This window comes from Notolabrus celidotus, chromosome 14 (assembly GCF_009762535.1).
Source record: "Notolabrus celidotus isolate fNotCel1 chromosome 14, fNotCel1.pri, whole genome shotgun sequence".
Lineage (NCBI taxonomy): Eukaryota > Metazoa > Chordata > Actinopteri > Labriformes > Labridae > Notolabrus > Notolabrus celidotus.
The window spans coordinates 25,047,076-25,068,256 of record NC_048285.1 but is presented as its reverse complement, the minus strand read 5'-3'; the positions used below and the strand labels follow the sequence as shown (position 1 = coordinate 25,068,256).

At 40.8% G+C, this 21,181-nt stretch overlaps 1 protein-coding gene across 1 annotated transcript in view; it reads right to left on the bottom strand.

Annotated features, from left to right (window-relative positions):
• robo1 (roundabout, axon guidance receptor, homolog 1 (Drosophila)) overlaps positions 1-21,181 on the bottom strand; it is a 371,682-nt gene that overhangs the window by 197,973 nt on the left and 152,528 nt on the right.

Sequence of the window (21,181 nt, the reverse complement as noted above, 5' to 3'; positions counted from 1 at the left end):
AAGGATTAATTCAATCTCCTTTCTTTCTGTCTTAATTTGTATAGTGCCAGTTTATTACAAATGTTATCTCAAGACACTTAATGAAAGAAGCAGAGCACCTCACTCTTTAAAATATTACTCACAAAGACCCAACATTATTCGACCATGAGCAAAGCACTTGGCAACATTTAGAAATTAAAATAGGTGAATAAACTCTCTTTTCTTTTTTTTTTCTTTTTCTTTTCTTTTTCTCCTTTCTCTTGTCTCTCTGCTCAGAAACCTTGAGCAGAACCAGACTTGTGTTACACAGCTATCTGCCAAGTCTGTGTTGGGCTTGGAGAGAAGGATGGAGGGAGATGCAAAAAGAAAGAGATGGGGGCGCTGGTAGCCTAGCGGTCTATAGAGGCTATAGTCCTCTTGCAGAGGTTGCTGGTTCAATTCCCGACCGCTACCATGTACTGCATGTCTTCCCCACTCTCTAATCCCCACATTTCCTGTCTCTCTTCAGCTGTCCTATAATAAAGGCAAAAAGCCCCAAAAACATAACTTTAAAAAAAAAAGAAAGAAAGAGATGGACGGACTGTGTTGACCTGAATATAAAGCTACCCTTAAAAGCACAAACTTAAAAACTAACCTCATGATAGTACTAGATTTGAAGTTAAGGATTCACAAAGTTATCTAATTTGGTCCTGAGAGTCAAAATGTTCATTACACCAACAAAATTGTTCTCTGTATTTTTCAGTCTGGATCCATCCAACAGATCCAGACTACCCTCCCTGAAGAAACACTCCCTGTGTGAGTAGAAACATTAACAGAGGTGCACAGTCCAGATATAAACAACAGGGATGGAGACAGAAAGATAATTGTGAAAGGGTCAGCTCAGGAAATAGGGTATTATAGAAAAAGCGTACATAGAGATACATTATTTCGCTGCTATTTTGACACACACCAGGACGGAATGTTCCATTTCCTCATTATCTATCCATTATCCATCCATTCTGTTTCCAGACACTGGGAGCATTGCTCTGTGCTGGGCCCAGCAAAACCACATGACTGATGGTAAATCAATACTAAGCGGCCTGCTTCACTTTGAGCATATGGCAGGAGAGCAGAAACATCTGGAAATGTCAAACCCTCTGAAAGCTTTAGTATTGCCAGACATCAGCAGAAAGAGCAGCCCATAGACAGGTAAACGTACAGTAGAGTGGGTGTGTACAGTAGTGGATTTTAAAGAGCTGACTTAGCAACATGTCACAGTCCCAACAAAGGAAGTAATGAAATAGAATGAAAGTGTTGTAAATCTTTCCTGCAGACGTCTGCTGCTCCGATGCCGTACAGCGGTGAGAGGTCAGTGTTTGACGGCACATGTCAGATGTACTGAAGACATGTCACGTAGGAGTGATGTGAGCCCTGTCAGCTCTTCACTCACAGCATGTCCCAGAGCGCTGCGTCAGCTACCTCACTATTGATTGTCAGGCTTCTTCAGGGAATTTTGGCTTGATTCGTTGTCGCCGGTGCAGCTAAACCAATTGAATAGAGAAATCAGATGTATAAATAAGCAATGTTCTGCATGAGTGCACCTAGGAATGACACCCTGACATAGTCACCTTGACATCACCCTGCAGCTACCTCCCAGAGCAATCAGCGCCGGCCACACTCTGACACGCTCACATCCCTAATCACCATCTAGGTGCTTTTAAATAGATAGAGTGCCGGTGTCGCTCCCCGGGTTCATTCAGAGGCTTTTTTTCAAAATGGCAAAGAAATTTCTTCATCGATTTATATGGTGACTATAAAATTATAAGATAAGTGTTAAATCTGTCATTAAAGGGCTCATTAAAGACTGTAATTGCTGAGCTGGATACATTTGGTGCTGTTAAAAAGAGAGTGTCCCGCCATTTGTTAACGTTACTGCCACAGGGGGCATGAGAGTATGTATGGCACTCTGACGTGTCCTGGCTGGTCGCTAGTCATTGAGTGTTAAAATATCAAGAGGGAGCCTTCTTGAATGAACCCCAATTGGTCTGTGAAAGTGCCAGAAAAAAGCGCAGACCAAAAACCTGTTCCTCCGATTGAAAATGACAATAGAAGACGGATGAAAGACTGAAATATCTGATTAATTTTATTCATCCCACAGGTGGCACTTTAGAGGAGATTCACGCAGCTCGAGCACACAGGGCAGGAAAATCATCTCTATTTTGTTGTCAATTTCATTCCGTAGGTAAATCACACTTCATCTCAGCTCATGAATATCTTTCATTTCCAATGTGATAATTCATCTCTCTGGTGTCATAAAAACAAGGCACCGTCCTCAGAGCTAACAAATAACACAAGAATGAAGGATGATAGGGTCATTGTCTAAAATTGGAATCTCTATCTTACGTTGGTATCCACCTCAAGAACTTTCCCAGAGACAAGGAACTTTAGAAAGAACTCAATGCATTGCTAATATGGAGAGCAGGGTCAAAGAACTGTCTTGGAGCTATACTTTACTCTACAAAAGTTCCTAGCTCTAGTCCTAGTACTATCAGAGAACAGGGACTTTGGGGATTGATATTGAGGGTTTGAAAATACGCCTAATTGACCGAGGAGGGGTGCGACTTTTTCTTAACCAGCCGGCTCATTTTACTTCTATTTCATGCCATGACACCACTGTTGACACAGAAAACAATGGGCTGGAGGGACTTTCTTTCCCTTGAAAAGAAGCATCTGTCATTAAAGGTCCTAGTTGAACTTTTGGTGCAAACGCAGCTTTAGGCTCAAACATTAGCACTGTTGGGTGAGAGTTGAGCTGTCCTACTCTCATTACTATGCGTTGCCTACTGCTGTTGCTGCTTGCTGGGTCAGGAAACATGAGCTCAGCACCTTGGCCTCTCCCTCAGACATGCACAGAATGGCGGTGTCAGCACACCCCGAGGACAGCTTCTGCCACGGTCCACTTGTTCAGCTGGCAAAAGCGTTCACCCTGCAGAATACTTTGCATCACACAAAGAGTCTTTTAGAAAGACAAAAAGTCCACTGTGTGACTAGTTCTACCTCCAATCAGTAACAGGCTAGATGAGCCACCCTGCAGATCTCTGAGGCCCTCCTCCACTCTGAACACTCATCATCAAACACAGCTCTGATCAAGTGATTACAAGATTGGTGTATGGGCGGAGGCCTCACAGAGCTAGGCCACCTTTACTTCATACTCCCAACCCTGGGCGGTCAGGATAAAGAGAGAAAGAAATGTGAGGGCAGGGCAAAAGTTACTTCGAATGACAGTTCTCTGACAGCAAGATTAATGACCCAACACACAAAGGCGTGCAGCAGCACAGGCTTTGATAAGACACCCTGGACCCCCTCTGTCACCTGGCTGCAATCCATACAAATCGAAGTCTTGCAGATTCAAGCGGCCAATTAAAGGGCTCCTGGCAAACGACACTGTCCCCCACACCCACACTGTCCCCGCCAGCACTTCATCTAGATAATCTGATACTGTATCACAGACAGAAAGAAGAAGAAAGACCTGTCAGACACTGTGAAGGGCAGTAATCTATGGTAATGTTCTGGTTTTAGGATGGGAGAGTGGAGCGGAATGTGTGAGTGTGTGTACGTTGGCGTCGTGCAATTTACGAGCAGAGCAGAGGTAAGTGGGCAGGTTGAAGGCCTCTTCAGCGCTGTTGTTCATATGGAAATGAGAAGTAATGAAGTCAACACTGTCAACTTCACATCTCTCAGGATTGTCACGGTGATAAAGGGCACTGGAGGTAATTAATTTCAGTCAAAATGCTGAACACACAATGGCTGGGAAATGATGTCATAGACGGTGAAGAGGATGCTTTGTGCCGTTGTCAAGTTTTATATCCTCACAAATCTGTTCGACTGCTTACATGATTTCACAACACAAGTCTTTAACCATTAATAACTGTCTATTTTCACCCTAATTTGCACAAATGCAACAGGAAATGTGGGGAACACAACCTTACCAGGTGCATTAAACTCCAGAGAAAAAGCCACTAAAAGTCTGTTTATGCAAGAAGGAAGCACATGCATAAGCAGGCTTTGCACCAAATGTGTAAACCCCTCCATACATATCGTTATACATCTCATTAGAGTGGATATCTCACTCGTCATGCAGCCCGGCTGTAGTGAAATTATGCACAATTGAAGGGGCCTGCTCCCGTAGTCTGTCGCAGCTGGATGTTGACACCAACATTTAAACTATGTTTGGACACAAAACAGACTCATTTCAACACGGCAAGATTTGTGTCATTAAACAGCTATTATGCATCAGCATGTTGTGCGCTGAAATAGCCTGTTGATTGATATCAAATGACTCAATGAGTAGCTAAGTTTACAATCAGATGTGTGTTATGACTTCATGAGTGGCAATACCTTCACTTATTTCATCTTGGTTGACTTGAATAGAGGTCTAACATAAACTCATTAAATCAAAAAGCTTTTTAACTATGAAATATTGGGTCTTGTGCACCTAATAATAAGCATCTATGAATTATCAAAAACAGTTTAAATACAAGATCAAAATGTTGCCTTTTAAGTGTCAATAAGCCTTTGTGATATCCAGTTTTAATCTGGCATGGGTACATGACAGATTAAGCTTATTTTCTCAACGTTTTTTTTTTTTTTACAAGAGATCCCAGAACTTGCAAGAGGGCTGTAAACACCTGTGATGAAGTGTCAATATTAAAACTACTGTGAGGAGTTTTTATCAGGTTATGAAAAGACTGAAATGAAAACTGATTCGTCTTAATAACCTACGAAAGAAAAAGAAGACCATCAGCATGAACATAGATTCAAAGATTTTGAATTGTTTGAAAGGAGGGTGAGAATTTATTTTGAAGCACATTTTACACATGTACAGGAAGAAATCAACAAAGAGATAAAAAAGTATCACTTTGTCATCAGGGGTCGCAAAAATCCACACAATCTTAAAGTTCTTCACAGACGCTTTAAGGCTATCTGGCTAAAGAGGGCCTTGTTGTTGACTGTTAAATCTCTGTGAACTCTCTGTTTGTGTTGATTTTGGCGCCCCCTGTGGACAAAGTGATGCCTCTTTTTTTTTACTCTATTCAAGAAGTTTTGGGTTTAGACAACATATAAACATGAACATACACATATCGACAAACTGAACTCGTACAGACAATACCCACGTTAACCCCACCCACCCTCCTGACCAAGAGCACATCCTAAATACAGAGCAACAAAGGAGATTCAGGAAGAGGAATAAACAGAAGTAAATAAAATGACAAGGCAACAGATGGTAATAAAAAAATAAAATAAAAAAAGAGATAAACAAACAAACAAACAAATAAATAAATAAATAAAGATCCAATGCATAAGCATCGTTAACAGCAGCAAACAGGACAACCAAGTGGGCATCAGTCAGTAGGCATCAGAGTCAACTCCTTTACAAATTCAACAAATGGGGACCATACTTTAGTAAATTTGTCAGGGAAACCTCTCAGTGTACAGTACGTCTCATTTTCTCGAGTTGGAGCAGAGATAGCAACTCCAAAGTGATGCCTCTTATGTTGTTGATGATTGTCATAAAGAGGCATCTCTGATCTTTTCAGTATTTTTCATAACCTTTAAAAACTCGTCACAGGATCTGAACTGACGGCTGCTGTATCTGGTGGGCCTAAGAAATCGGTCAGAAATTGTCAAATAGCACCAATTAACTCACCATCAAACCTATTGAAGCATGGAAAAGCTGTGACTAATACTAATGTTATACCAATAAAATGGGCGTGAAGGATATATCAATATATCATTTTGAATAGCTGCTGCTCACAGGGCGCTGTAACCTTCAAGCTACGCCTCGTGCAGTCAACTCCACAGAGCTGATAACGGCCAGAGCTGAGTACACTTGTGCACCAAAGCCTGAAGGTGTGACAGACACAGGCAATAAAACTCTGCAAAGAACAGCAGGATGGTGGAGGAAGCCTTGTTCTCTTCCCCAACCCTTACTGACATTAATATGAGGCAGGGAGAGAAAGAGAGAGAGAAAGGGGGGAAGGGCTACATATAGATTCAAGAGGAAAAGCTTGACACTTGACATCAGTCACCCGAACGCTGTCGGGTTTCTACCAGCATCATCACCATCGCCATCAAACTGTCCATACAAGAAAAGTACTGTTGGGAAAGAATATATACATAGAGACAGAGCACATAAGGGTTTTTCAATGTCTGGGCCCAGCTGTGTGTGTTTAACCCCTCATACTTGGCCCCCGCCATAGGTCTCCCCATGCAGGCAATCGTATGACAGAGGCCAATGTCCTCCCAGCATCCTTGAGCGTGTGTGATGGGCACCGAGCCAGTGACTGATCACTCGCCCGTTCTCTATCGTCAGCACTTTCGCTCATCCCGCTCGTCATCAATGCTCGGCGGTAATAAAACCAATGTCAACCCACTCCTTGTGAAGTTCACGCGGGGAGATAAGGGTAGAGAGTCTGCCACTGGCTTTTTGTTCCAAATTAATTCCCCACTGTCTTTGAGCACACACTGTTTTCAGGGTGGTATTTTGAGCTGACAGTGAGCTAATCTTGTAGTTTTCAGACACTGCTTCCGTAGAATAATTTCCTATGGTCAAAGTGTGTGTATGCGTGTGTTTCTGAATGGAAATAATTGATCAGGTGAGGCTGCTCAGGAGCAACAGGAGCGCCTCTTTGGTTAATTAAAGCTGTGTGTGGCTGCCGTAAACATTAGGGAAATTGGGCTGTACATCAGGCTTATTACCTGGACATGATCATCAGTGCAGGGACTTTGTGTGGAGAAATCTTTAATAAGCCTTCATACAGAGGGTTTGCTGCTGCTAAGAGCACCTGGTCTGTCTACATCATGTCGAGGAAGAAAGTGTAATATTTTGATGGCCCTATGAGAGTTTAAAGTGATAGTCTTCATAAAAAAGTAAAACATTCAACACAAAAACTTTTGTTAGCTGCTGGCCATAACTCACTTTGCAGCGGCGACAGGCCTATTTTCTTTTCCTTTCTAATCTCCTTACATACTGTTATATCAGAGCATGGAAAACTCCCAAAGTCTAGACAGAACTACTATCGCCCAAAGTGCCGCAACATTTCTTATCCAAATCCATTTCTGTGCAAGAGACGGCGGTTTGTTGGAACTGAGCTATGAACGCCTGTGGAGATTACGAGGGTGCAGGTGGGACAACAACATTAAGAGGAGATAAGAGAAACTCATAAAATAGCAGCGTTTCATTTCCTAAAAACACAGTAGATGCCAGCGCTGCCTGACAGACGACTATCTGCTGGGCTGTAGAATCATAGCCCGGTTATCGTTTCTGTAAATGGGATACTAGGACCGCATAGGCAGCTGTGGATGGAATGCTGATGCTGACATGTAGGCTAACTTTGGTGCAACATCAGCTTCAAAATGATCCTTTATAAGTGAGGAGTTCATAACATAAAAAAATAGTTAAGTTACATCCCGCTTCTGACTTTAAAGCTTCTTTCAGACTCCATCCGTATTCTCTCCAGATACCTGACCTCCTGCTTCAGAAGCACAACGCACATTAATATTTCATATCACCAACACAGATACACATTTTGACTTACACCTTAGTGTTGGGGAGTCTCTACAGCACAGCACACAGCCTGCCTCCCTCCCTCCAGAATGTGCTCACACAAACACACTCTATAAAAGTATCCACTGACTCTCTCTCTCACTGACAGTTTTCACATTTACTAGTTTTACAAGTGTTAGTCAAAGGGGATTCAGAGTAGCTTGTCGTGGAGTCGTGTGCCTTCAAGGTGATCTCAATAAAACGCATGCTTTTATAGGCGCAACATTACCTCCCTTTTGGGTTGAATTATCACTAATTCAGCAAATTACTCTTAAAAGTTAAGTTAATGCTTAAAATTCAGGTACTGTTGTTTCATTTGCATCAAACTGGTGTTGGTTTCACATTGAGTTTTCCTCAATTATACCCCAATAACTGCTTACTGACCCTTAGTTGGGAAGCTGTTGATCATTAGTAACTTATTTCATGTTTCACTGATTCTGTACTACTCTCAGTTGGCAGTAATAGGAGCCTTTTGATGGAAAACTCTAAAAAAATTCCCCACTAATTGCAGAATATAGTTATATAATGAAGCATAATTGTGTGCTTTATAGTGACTTAGAGGCAGATATCTATATGTTCATGCTAATCAGGAACTAGATAACAGAGAGTGTGGGTGTGAGGAGTTTTTAGCTGCTTTTGAAACAATATGATTTTACTGTTGAAGCCACTTTGTGACCTTCTAAAGCAAACTAAACTGTCAGCAAAAAGACTGATCCATTCTGTTGTGTAATTTTAATATTTCTAACCACTGCTACAAGATCAGTTTAGTGACATTTACCACAACAAAGATACTTAGTAAGTGATAAGAATCACAAAACACAACTTAAACATTTACAGAACAAAATGAACAGACAACCTTCACATGTTCCTCACGACTTTGTCCACAGGGGTCGCCAAAATCAACGCCAACTGAGAGTTCCTCACAGGAGCTTTCATGTGAAGAGTAACCAAAGAGCCATGAGTAGTTAAAGTAGCTGGGAAACTTGAAAACTATATTCAATTTCATATAAACCAGTTCTTTGTAAAAATGTCAGAATGCCATAATTAATTTTTCTTTTTATCTTCGAGACCTGTAATTGGTAAAGTAACTTGGAATTAAATATTCTAATATTTTGAGAAATTTGCCTTTAAATATTATTCATCATCATCACTATTTTGTATGGCTAAGTTTTCAATCAGTCAAGTCAAGTCAAGTCAAGCTTTATTTATAAAGCACATTTAAAACAACCTCAGTTGACCAAATTGCTGTACAGATATTAAAATACAATATAATCATACACAATATAACAATAATTAAAAGGAAATAGTAAATAAAAGAATAGTAGGAGCTCAATTTAGGAAATAAAAGAGTAAAAAGTAAAAAGCCAAGGATTCTTGTTTAGCTGGGACTGAACGCCATGGAGAAAAGAGAGTGTTCTCTTGTTGGACATATTGAAAATACATTCCTAATACAAGAATTGTGATTATTTTTGAATGAACTCTCTTTGGCCATAGATCTCGGCAAGCAGGTGGCATCTTTATTTTTCACATCAAAGCTCAAACTCCTCAAAAACACATTTTTGTGGGGATGAGAATAAGTCTCACAAAAGCAGCGAACTTCTAAGAACAGGTTCATGAGCACAAAAGCAGCCTCATCCTTCTATGGCTTTTCACCATTGATTGAAAGTGAGGTACCCACAGGTGGATTCAGTCCTCCAGGCTGGATGTGTAAGTTCTCACTTGGACACAGGCTTAAAAAAAAGGAGACAACCAGACTCTCCTTCCTTCCTCCTCCTCTTCCTCATTGATTGTCTGCACGTCTGCGCCTCAGTGTCTGATGGCAGCAGAAGCCAAAGTGATGGAGACAAAAGGCAGTTTGGGTATTAATTCAGCGCTCACGTCTTCTTTCAGGATCCTTTCACATGCAAAAACGTCGGGCAGGAGGGGACGCTGACAATTACAGGCTCACATTGAGCCGCCGTTGGAGACTGACTCTTCAGACTGATTGACAAATGAAAGAGCTGAAATAGCTTCCATTAAAAACGGCCACTTGCCAGAATAGGGGAGATCATCTCCAATATCTTGTCTCAAATGGGAAAGGGAAGAGATGAGCGTGCATGGGAAATTGAGCTCACAATTCAGAGCGTTACAAAGGCCATTTATACAACATGCACAGAATACCCAGCGGTCCTGCAGAGGCTTTAAAGCTCCGATTCAATGGGACATCAAGATAGAAAAGCCACTTTCTGAGGGGATTTGCATCCAACTGTTCATCCCTGTCAATCTGAAAACTTTTCACACTGCATTATACTAACAAATCCATTCTGCTTTACATACACAGATGGACATTAATGAGGGGTGCACACAGAAATGCACTGATTAGCCAAAATTACTTTCTTCCCAAAGCAGAAAATCAACAAATATGTCTGTGAATCTTTGAATGTGATTTCCGTGGAGACAAACCGAGTTGGTCATTGTTCTGCGGAGCACGTAGACTGATAGATTTCCAATCATGGATGTTGCTCAATTTGTCTGCTAGTCCCTTAGTGTTGCCAATCTACACAGCTATACAGCATTCAAATCAGCAGTTTGTGCAGACGGATGCCTGTTGAGCGCCTCATCTAATGTGAAACCAGAATGCCATGGCTCCAGCGTGTGTGAGAATTGACAATGTTTTTTCGCTGAGGATGCCTGAGGGATATTTTACTTTCTTTAAACTTCAATTTTCAATCAGATATGACTGAATAAAAGCATGCAGTACCCTTTGGGGGGGAAAAAAAGTGTCCATGGAGAGTGTTTCAGTTGCACAAAGCTTTTAGAATATCAAGAATGGGGCCAAAAAGGACAGAGACAAAGTGTCCGCAATTTCAGACACGATGCATTTTAAAAACAAATCAGATACGAAAAAATATGAAACCGATGTGCTGCGTTTGAAGAAAAGGGTGTTCTAGAAATCCACAACTGAGGAGCAAATACACACAAAAACACCTACAAAAAATTACAAAAGACAAAAACAATGAAAAAAAAAATCAACAGAGAAAAGCTTTGTATCCAGTCATTGAACAGAGGAGCCCCAAGCCTTAAGGGTCATGGGTAAGAGGAGCTGCTACATTTTCAATAGACAGACCAGACAGGGACTCCATGTGGGAAATGCTGGTGGAGTTTGACCACCAGGGAATAATGCTACAGTATCCAGAAGATTCACAGGGTTTTGAGCCAGGACATTGATTCTGGGGATGACAAGAGAGAGGTCAGGCTACAGTCGGCCCCTCAAGAGGCCTGCTGCACCAGCTCTGTTTATGCTGCCTTAAGCGTCCACACTGAACCATACACTGAAAGTAGCTGGATCGTAACTTCTGTTGTAGGCTACATTTGAACTTGGGTATAGCTGGAGCAACCCACTGCTGAGCTAAGGGTTTGACATAGTCAGTCCAGGGGTGCCAGGAGCCAAAAGTGTCAAATCCTGAGATATTTTGTGAAGACTGAGTATACTGTGATTTTCTGCTGCATTCCTTGCCTGGGTTTATCTCTTTTGACCTTTCATTGTTTCTTTTTAAAGTTGTAATGTCATGCTTCCTCCAAAGGCACAGCATCCCCAGAATAAAACCAATTCTCTCCCAAACTGAACTTGAAAAATGATTCATGCCTGCTTCCTCTGAGGATTTGATTTTTTAAATGCCCTCCTTCCATATAACAACCAAATAACACTCTTGCCTCAAATTTCAAATGTCAATTGTTGTATTTGTTTCAGATTAGTGTTTGTGCTCTTGAATTGGTGTTGTTTGTCAGTTTACAGCCATTTTCGCCTGAAGGAGTTGTTTGGGGTTGTTGCTGCACATTTGCCTTTGTTAGCCACGTGCAGTTGATTTAGTGAAGGCAACACATAACTTTTTTTCTTTTAAACATACAAAAGTCAAATATGATGGTTTTATTGAGTCTGCAAGGTAAGTTATTATCGCTGTAAAGGCTTGTTTGCTTGAAATATACTTAGGCCCTGGGTTGTGTCGCCAAGAGAGCAGCCTCTTAAGACCAGAAGCAGGAACACTTCCACGGTGATTTAGCCAAATCTAAACAAAATCAGTTGTCTCAAGGGCAAAATGTAGATCTTATTATCCATTAACATGCATGAACAAAGGCACATCAAGATAAGAGTAAATATTGAGAGAAAGAATGAGAGCTTCTGTAGTGAGCATGAGGTGTAGGTAGGCAGAGAGAGTCAGGTATAAATAACGAGCACTTGTGTGTGAGCACAAACAGCTGCAGGGGAGAGCCGCTGCTGCTGCTGCTGCTTCTGCTGCATGCTGCTGCAGGAACACAAACAGCTTCTTTAATGGAGAGAGGGATGTGAGCAGAAATTCATTTGTGAGATGACACTCTCCTGCAGCCCCAAAGCACCAAACCCCGCAAGAGGGATGTTGTGGCACAGAGGATGGGGAGCAGTGGTTGATGCGTGTGAGTGTGTGTTGGGAAGGAAGGGGAGGGGGAAAGGGGAGGGAGGGGGGGCAGATTGAAGAAAGGGGTGAAAAGATGCAGAGGTGCCTGTGTCATGTCTCTGTGGAAATCAATAAACTCTGCAGCATGCTCAGCACAGTTTCACACATGCATACAAGTGTAAACACACGCACAAATACACCGACACACACACACACACATAGGGAGGCAGGAGGGTAAAGGAGCTGCATGTGGAAAAATGGCAGCTGTCTGTTATTGTGTTATCTGTTCCCTCATTGCCGTGCAAGAGATTTAAAAAGTGATGATATGCAGGAAGCAATTTCATAAATTTTTTGTCCATCACATTCAAATGTGTCATTTTTTCCATAAAACCCTGATTAAAACTGCTCTTATGAATATTTAATACATTTTATGTTGCCGCTTCAAACATTCTCAGAATTAGATTGAGAAAAGCCTTAAACCTGCTTTTCTCTCTTCAAGTTCTAATTCCTGAGAGGTTGTCGGTGCATGTGTAGGTGCTAATGACTGCTAAATTAGTCAGCATATTTTATGATGACATTAAAGAATCAGCCATTTCTGTTGGTCTTGCTGGAAATGACTCGCACACTTGTGGGCTCAGCCCGTCTGCTGTTATCAAAGTTTTAGTCAGCCTAATTAGAGTTCACCTTGATGTCCTGTTCTTTGTTAAGAGTCTTGTTTTGTCTTTTCCTTGCAGGAAGCGTGACCTCCCCTAAATCTGTTCTTCCCCTTTGCACTAACCCTGTTATGGATCCAGCTTTAAACAGCACCGAGCCCAGGTTCAAGGTGAAGTTCAAGATGGATGTGTGTGAAGCTGTAGCCGAAGGTGTGGAATAAAGAACTAGCACACTCAAGAGCCCAGGACATCAAATTCCAAGCCCGGGAGCCAAATATGAAAGAAAAATAGTAACAAAGCTAGCTGTGTACAAAGACACCCCCCTGACGCACACAAACACACACCTCCATGAAAAAAAAGACAGAGGACCGGACAATAAAAAGGAAGAGAATAACAATAAAACAAATGTCCTGCACCTCCTGGAGCAGATTTTTCATCATTAAATGGCAGCCTGAGGGCAGAGGGAGTGTGATGAGGAAACACCGGCGTGTGCCCTGCTCTGTAATTAAAAGGTGGTCGGATGGAGTGAGAGGAGGAGATGATAAGCAGCGGGCTCTGAGCCTCAGGACACAACGCTACTGTCAGACGATTTTAACAATACGCTTATCTGTTTTTTAGCAGAAACAAAGATGGCCGACAGATAAACACTGTTTACTAATGAAGTCACTGCAGCCTCTCTCTGAAACAAACACCAAAAACAAAGGGAATATATTAACATTATAAAACACTCATCAGAGTAAAACAAAGACAAAGAAACAAACAGAGATAAAAGAGAATAATGTAGGCTAGCTTTTCTGTGATATGAAGTTTGCTCTATTAAATAAATACTTTAGGACAAATGGCGCTAAAGATGAAGATAAACAGATTTTTAAAAACAAGCTCGTAAGACGAGAAAGTTTAGAACAAGCGTTTGTGTTGATTTTGGCGCCCCCTGTGGACAAAATTGTTCATTTCAGTCTGTTTCATGACTAGTAAAAAAATCCCTCACAAGAGCTTTAAAAATACTTCAATATGTTATTGCATATTAGAAACAGTTGGACTTCATTAAGATAAAGAATGATAAAGAACCAGATCAGGGTATATCTCCATAAGGGGTCTTGGGGGTTGTAAAACTTATATTGGCTCAGTTGAACTCTGTTTAAGAGAGCAATAAGCTTCTCCATTTTATGTGCTGTCTCTGCTCTGAAACATGGCTTATCTGACCAAGATTCACATCATAAGCTTTTAAGTTCTTATAAGGATTCTGGGGATGCCAGATTTAGATTTTTTGATCCTTTACTGATGATAACCTGTTCCCTGATGGCCACTACTGATAAGATTAATGATGAAAATGTAAACATACAGTATATCTATGCATTTTTTTTAACATCCTTGTATTTCAAATTGTGACTAGCTGAGGGCTTCAAGTTTTCTGTTGTCTCTGGTTAAACTTGCAGCAGTTCTTAAATGTCTGCTGAATCGGCACTACAGAACTCACAATGTTTTGGTGCTCATGCTCCAAACTGTGACCAACCTGTTCACAAATTCTCCCAAAATGTATTTTGTTTGACCTTGAAATTTATTTAGGAGCATTTGTGTGGATGCAGATACTGGTTGTTGAGTAGTGGTGCATTAATACAGGAGTTTTCATGTGTATTGAACTACGAGTCAGCTGTGTCAGTCTTATAAGGAGCGCAGTTGTTCCCAAGTAAAAAAGCTCATTTTAAGCTCTGTAATGCTCACTTTGGCTACTGCTACTTTGTATTTCTTCATTACATCTTTCGATACAATGAAGACTTTTCAGGTGACTTTCAACATTTGTTGTTTGAAAACTTGAGGATGTTTTTCCTCCTCTCTTCGGCAGCACGTTTTGCAAAATTGCAATCATGTTAACCTCCTCTAAAACAGTGAAAAATACCCACAAAGGTGACACTTTTTTACCATCTCATCAGCTTGCTGTGACAGAGCTTGTTCTTCTTCTCTGTATGTGATGTCAGATCGCCATAGCCACCTACTGTGTCTTAATGTGAGGCTTGTTTAGTGAATCAAAACAACTTGAAGCTGTTGCTTTTATCAGACACAAATGTATCAAGAATAAATGAGAATAAAACATCCCCTTTATAAAGCTGATATATATATATATATATATATATATATATATATATATATATATATATATATATATATATATATACGTATAGTGTGCATCCCTAACGGTTTTCCTGTCTTGTGAAATACCTAACATCCAAAAAATATTTGATTTTAATCCACTGCATACAAAGCAAAACAATCAGTACAGACAGTGCTAACATGTACCTAAATTCAATAAACCAAAGTTTCAATCCTGAGTTTCATTTAGATTTAGACCTAATTAATTGAATATAAAGGAAGTTGAAGATTAAAGAAAAAATTGGAGAAAATTTCACTAAGAAAACTTTAATGTCAATAATTTGAATAATTGTAAAGATAATTTAAATAAACTACAAATATCAGCTTTCCAGTCCTCCAAACTCAATGCAGACAAACCAGTAAATGTATCCAGAGCATGTTCCTCCAGGTGAGGAACAGTCTCCTCCCTATAGAGAGTGATAGAAAGCAAATAGAACGCAGCCAGTGCAGGAAGTGAGGCCGTCAGATCACAGTAATTTGTCCTGAATCAAATCTGAAGTGTGCACACAGCTAACAGTGCAGACGTAGTCCACATTAAGTCACAAAGGAGCACAAGAGATTTCCTGACATTTGTTCAACCCCTGTCGGTACACGCCCCAGTAATGAGCCTGTGATCGCACCAACACGGCTTGTTTTGATTTCGTTAGACACAAGTGCAAACATTAGGCTCCCTGAACACCCATACAACCATATATCGCACTTAGACAGAGTGAACAACACAAAACAATCTGATAGAACCTGTTATTGTGCAGGAAAAGAAAGTAAAAAGGAATATAAAACATGGAGTGACATCTTGAATTAGCCCATCTGCATTTTCCCCTGACACACTCAGTGGTTCACTTTGAGATATCAGTGTGGGCAGCGTTCAGAGAAAGCCAAGTCTAAGTGTTTGAGCCCTTTGACAAAGCTTTTTAATAAGTCTTCATGGAATGAAGGGTGTCACTAAATTGTATTGTTCTGCAAAATATACATCAGTCACAATAGTTTTATTACATGAAAAGCCCAAACTTCAATACTTCTTCTTCTTCAGTTATGGTGAAATCGCTCCCGAGAGCAGTGAAATGAGGATATTTCAGCTGTATACAATTACAGAGCATTTTGCAGAGTGCTGCATAAGGCACTCAGGAATCACTCCTCAAAGTTGGCAAGGAGAGAAACATAGTTTGTTTTTAATGTCTGAATATTTTATTTGGACTTTTTTCATTGCTAAAAAGGTTTTGTCTGCCCTTTGCCAAGCGGAGATTGTTGTATCGCTGCCAGTCAGGTTTGGAATTCTCTGGATGGGGTTTGAAGATGAGAACAGTCGTCAGCTGAAAATCGGCTGCGACTCTATGGAGACATTCAACTGATGCCAGAGTAGACTGCTTCATCTTTCTGGCTTTAGCTTCAAATTAGATCAGGCATCAGAAACGACCTTCAGATATCAGCACAGCCAATATGCTGACTAGGATGCACGGGAGGAAAAAAGGCCAGTGATCAAGATTTATGGAGTGAGGGTGCAGCGGGTGTCAAGAGTGATACGTGTCTCATCAACGGTGAAATGAAATGTCAAATTAGTTTGTGTGTGGGCGTGTGTGTGTGTGTGTGTAGACCTGAGCTTGTCTGCAAGAGCGATAATGGCTCTTTGTATACAGGATCCAGAGACAAAGACTTTGCCGTCAAATGACAGCCAAAGTGAGAGAATGAAATGATAGTGCGGGTGTCAAACAGGGTGCTTATAGTGCAGAACACTAATAAGGAGCACGTCAGCAGGACGGCGGCGGCAGATCCATTCTCCTCCAGGCTCCATCTTGGCAGCACCTGTTATAAACTTTCTCTGCCGTCTTGCACAATTGGTTCTGTAATTTAAAAAGGTCAGCATGGCTCTTGTGTAATTCAATACTCTCATGGTGCTGTATTAACCACATATTTAATCACCCTCAGGGTGGTGAGCGAGCTGAATACTTAAAAGTAAAAGGAAAGAGGTAAAACCCACAGTTCAGCTCAGGGCCCAGCTCTCCCGCCTGATATATGTGACTCATGATATGTAGGAGGAGAAGAAGCTTATCCAGGAGGACGTCTCTGTGTTTCTACTTGAGTTAAAAATAAAACCTGGAAAACTGAGGGCTTGAAATCAGGAATCCAAGTCAGGGGAGGTAGGGATGTTTTTAACTTGTCTAACAAAAGCGATTTAAATCGTCCACTTGCTTCAACAGTTAAATTAAAAGATGAGGTTCACCAAAAAAATGAGCTTCAGAAGAGTCATTTAAAAAAATCTACATCATGAGATCTACTGATCTATAAATATTACACTTTTCCTATGGACTAACTGTGTAAATGACAAAAATCGTACAGGTATAGTGAGATAAAAAATGGTAATAACAGTACAGTTCTAGAAACATATCAAGACTAAATCTCTGCTTCAAAGCTGCCATCTTAAATTAAACTAAATATAACACACATGACTTACAGATATATCAACCCACCGCCTACTGTACATCCGAAAAATATGAGCCACCTGTTGCACTGAGCCTGGCAGAGCATTATGGGATATGAATGATTCTTCACTACAGAAAAGCAATCACCAGGTAAATTACAGGGAGCGGGAAGCCACTTATAATCTTTAAATAAAAGACTCATACATGCGGTTCAATAAACTGCACATATGGTGCGCTCAGCTGAGCAGACAACACCAGTCCAGAATTCAGCATAAAGAGACTCCAAAGAGAGAAGATGAATGAAAAGGATTGTCTGTAGAGAACAGCAGCTGCTAAACCTACATTTATTTCCTTCCTTATACACACAAATGAGACAAAACTCAGAGCTTATGCAGGACATTCATCATAGAGTGATATCACAGCAAAGTCTTGGGTTGAATTAAGTCAAATAAACACAGCTTGAAAAAAACATTTGAATTATCTTTTGGCTGAGGTATGGCTACTTGTAATAGACTGCATGAAAAGACAGATGACATGACAGGTCCCCAAAAGTGAAACCAAAGCATTCTGAGTTCCCAATGCTGGCTGTCAGAGAACAGCTCACATAAAGCCTTCCTTGTCCATGCTAACAGATCAGACATGGATCAAACCATAAATTTCAAAATATACGTCAAAGAAATTTCTCTCAAACAAGTTTCTGTTTCTGTTAGCTCGTATCATGCTGCTTCATGTCCAAGTTTACCTTTGTTTGAGAAATTTAGGTTTAACTAGTTATTTGTCGACATATGCTGCTGTTGTGGCTCTGTGTGCACTGTATGAGCAAAGCAGAGGAGGAACTGCAACCACCTGATGGATCTTTGTTGTTTTATTGGTAAGTTCAAAGTGTTTTGGCTAGCAGAAGGAGCCAGACGTTGATACTGTGGCTCCACCATGATCACCACTGAGCACACTCTGGTGCAAAACATCATAACCAGCGCGATACATCAGTGCCTGTTGCTGGGGCATTTTGGCTTCCAAGGCAGTGGAGAAGTGTCGTCCATCTTTACAGTCAGAGTTGCCACAACCACACAACATTATGCCTGATAACAAAAGCCACCAACAGTCTTAGTAGATTCTTGCTTTTCACACCAAGTGCATTATTTTATTTACTTAAGTAGATTTTACTATCCAGGCTAGCACTGGCATCCGCTCTTAACTTAGTCTTTGCTAACCTTTTGCTCACTTTAGAGCTCTGGCCTCTTGTCCAGAATTGGTCTCTTTTGGCTCAAACAGAAACAAGATGGCACCAGACATACTAAAAAACTTAAAGCTTTGACAGTACTTCATATTTATAGTCAATGAAGGCATCCATGGTAGGAACAAGGAGAGAGAACATTGATTCTGGTAAATAAACTCTGGTTGGAGCTTACTCGTAGTGTAACAGTCACATAGGGTAGGAAAAGGTTGAAGTCATAAAAGGCAATCATTAAAAACAGAGCTGTATCAAGACTCAAACACACATTTCAGGCATGGATGTCTGACTCTTCCCACACATCTTCCACTCTGAACTCCAGAGATTGCTACAAATAGGGCAAAAATATTTCCTGCACTAAATGTTGGCTATGGATTCATATAAAGGGAATAATAGGCCAGAATATGTACTTATTTCTCATCAACTCTGAGTGGGTTCATAGAGTACCTCTTGAAACACAGATGAAGAAAGTATCATTTAAAAAAGGGACCAGGGGGTCGTTGCTTTGGGAGAGCTGCATGTATTTACTTTAAGGGTAGAAATTATAAGAGCTGTCAGTCTGCACTTAGCAAAGAAACTGAATCAAAGTGATGCCTTGACATTTCTCTCTCATGCGACACAAGGATAGGAAGACACACCATCCTCACAAATTTCGACTTCCCTGCATCTAGATATATCTTTTGGTTATGCATTTGCAGGAAGCACAATTCACAACTTAGATGTGGCATCGCTCTCTGGTTCGGGTGAATCGTGACTGAAGTTGAACACCTTGCTTGAGGCATCAAATGTCTTACATGAGATGGAATATCTTTGTCAATTTTTTTTCCCCAAAACTGCAGTACACTTATAGATACGTCATCCTGCACTTTAAATCCTTGTAGGTATCACCTTGTTTCTTTGCAGCTGTAACTAGAGCAGAATATAAGACGTGAGAAAAAGATCATAGGAAGATCTTTTGGTTCTAAGGCTCTGACACCATCAGAATATTCGGCAGAAGTGTCGATTCACAAAGTGCTGAATTCAATCTTAATATAGCTCTAACTGCTGCCTGTCAAAGGGATGTGACTGAGCACACTTTTGCCAGGGCAGTGATCCTTCAACCATGCACACACATACTCAGACACACACACCCACACACATACACCGTTGAATGAGACTGCAGAGCGACGCACACTTCCACTGCTTGACAAGTAAATTGCTTCCTAGATTGTGTTGGCAAAAGAGAAAGAAGATGGTGGTGTGAACATGGTTAAAGAAAATGAATGAGAGGTGAAGGCAATAGAATGAAGCGAAGCGGCCAGAATAAGTAGATAACAGAAAGCAGCAAGTGTGAAATGGTCCGCTAAGCAGGACTGTATTGGACCCGTCGTCCTGTCTGATGAGAGGGTGGGCGGAAACGAAGAGAAAGCAACACGGTGTAACTGATATGACTGTCACAAGTGGTGACAATAAAGCCTATAGGTGTGTCTCTTATCTCCGTCGTGGAGGCATTTCAGCAGGACTGAAGATGAGAAACTAAACTTCTTGAGACACATTTTGTAGAAGGTCTTACCAAGCTGCGACAAAACAAGAATAACTAACTAAAAAGAAGAAAAGAAATCTGCGTGAAAGACTTGGAACAAAGAATACAAATCAAATCAGAGACTGAGGATGGAATGAGTAAAGTGAAAACCTTTGTCAGAAGTTGTGATAAAGTTTCTCTTGCCACTCATTTTCACCTCCATCACCAAACACAAAAAGATATAGGTTCCCTATTTTCTAATTAGACATTGGAGAGATCTAAAATTCACTGACCTTGTAAACTACTTGGTGTTTAAATAATATATTTCAGACTCAATACCTCAGTCAAGCTGAGCCAAAACACTCGATCAGCTAACATCACAACTTTTAAAAACCCTCCTCATGTCAGTTATGATCTCCATTGAATCATCTTTGCCTTAGAGGAGAAGAAAGAAATACATCGAGGATATAGATTTTGCTACACCATCAAATATTTAGAAGCTCTCTGCATGTCTTTTTTTAAGGGCCATTTTTATGTAGCGAATTTTCCTTTACTAGATGGGACAGCTCAAGAGAGTCAAGAAACGTGTAGGTTGAGAGCAGAGGATGACATTTAGCACAGGGTTATAGCCAGGAGTCCACTGCGATGAGGACTAAACCCTCTGTACACGAAAAGCGTACTTGCCCTGGTCTTTTTGAGCTTCCATTTCAGCACATCAGAGAGCGTCATGCATCATTCTGGGGTGGGATTGGATCAGTACCAACTCAAAGGATTCTAATATATATATTTCCTATAGGTTATTGGTTCCAACAAGTGGGTAGAAATGTTGAATTTCAGAAAGCAGTCCTGTCATGCTGACAAATATGAAATGACTGCTGTCAGGTTGAAGAGAAATCATGGTAGGTAATCAGCACTCGTATTTACTTGGTGACAAATATATGACAGACATTCATGTCATTCTGCTTTTCATACCCGAGCTGTATGTGTTGTTAAAACAAAGAGTTCAACATTCAAGGATTCTTTTAACTCATCAGGGAGGAATGCACCATTTGTTGCAAAAGTAGCAAGCTGCCGTTACATGTTACCGGAAAGGGGACAGCAGTCTGTGAGAATCTGGTTACAGGAACAGAAGTCTCTTATGTGTGCTTTGAAAAATGTTGCAGCTCTGGTGCCAAAGGGTGATGTAGCTCCTGCAAGTATCGGGCCCACAGTAACATTGCAATACTAAATCATTGAAGCTACTGCAAAGGTGTCA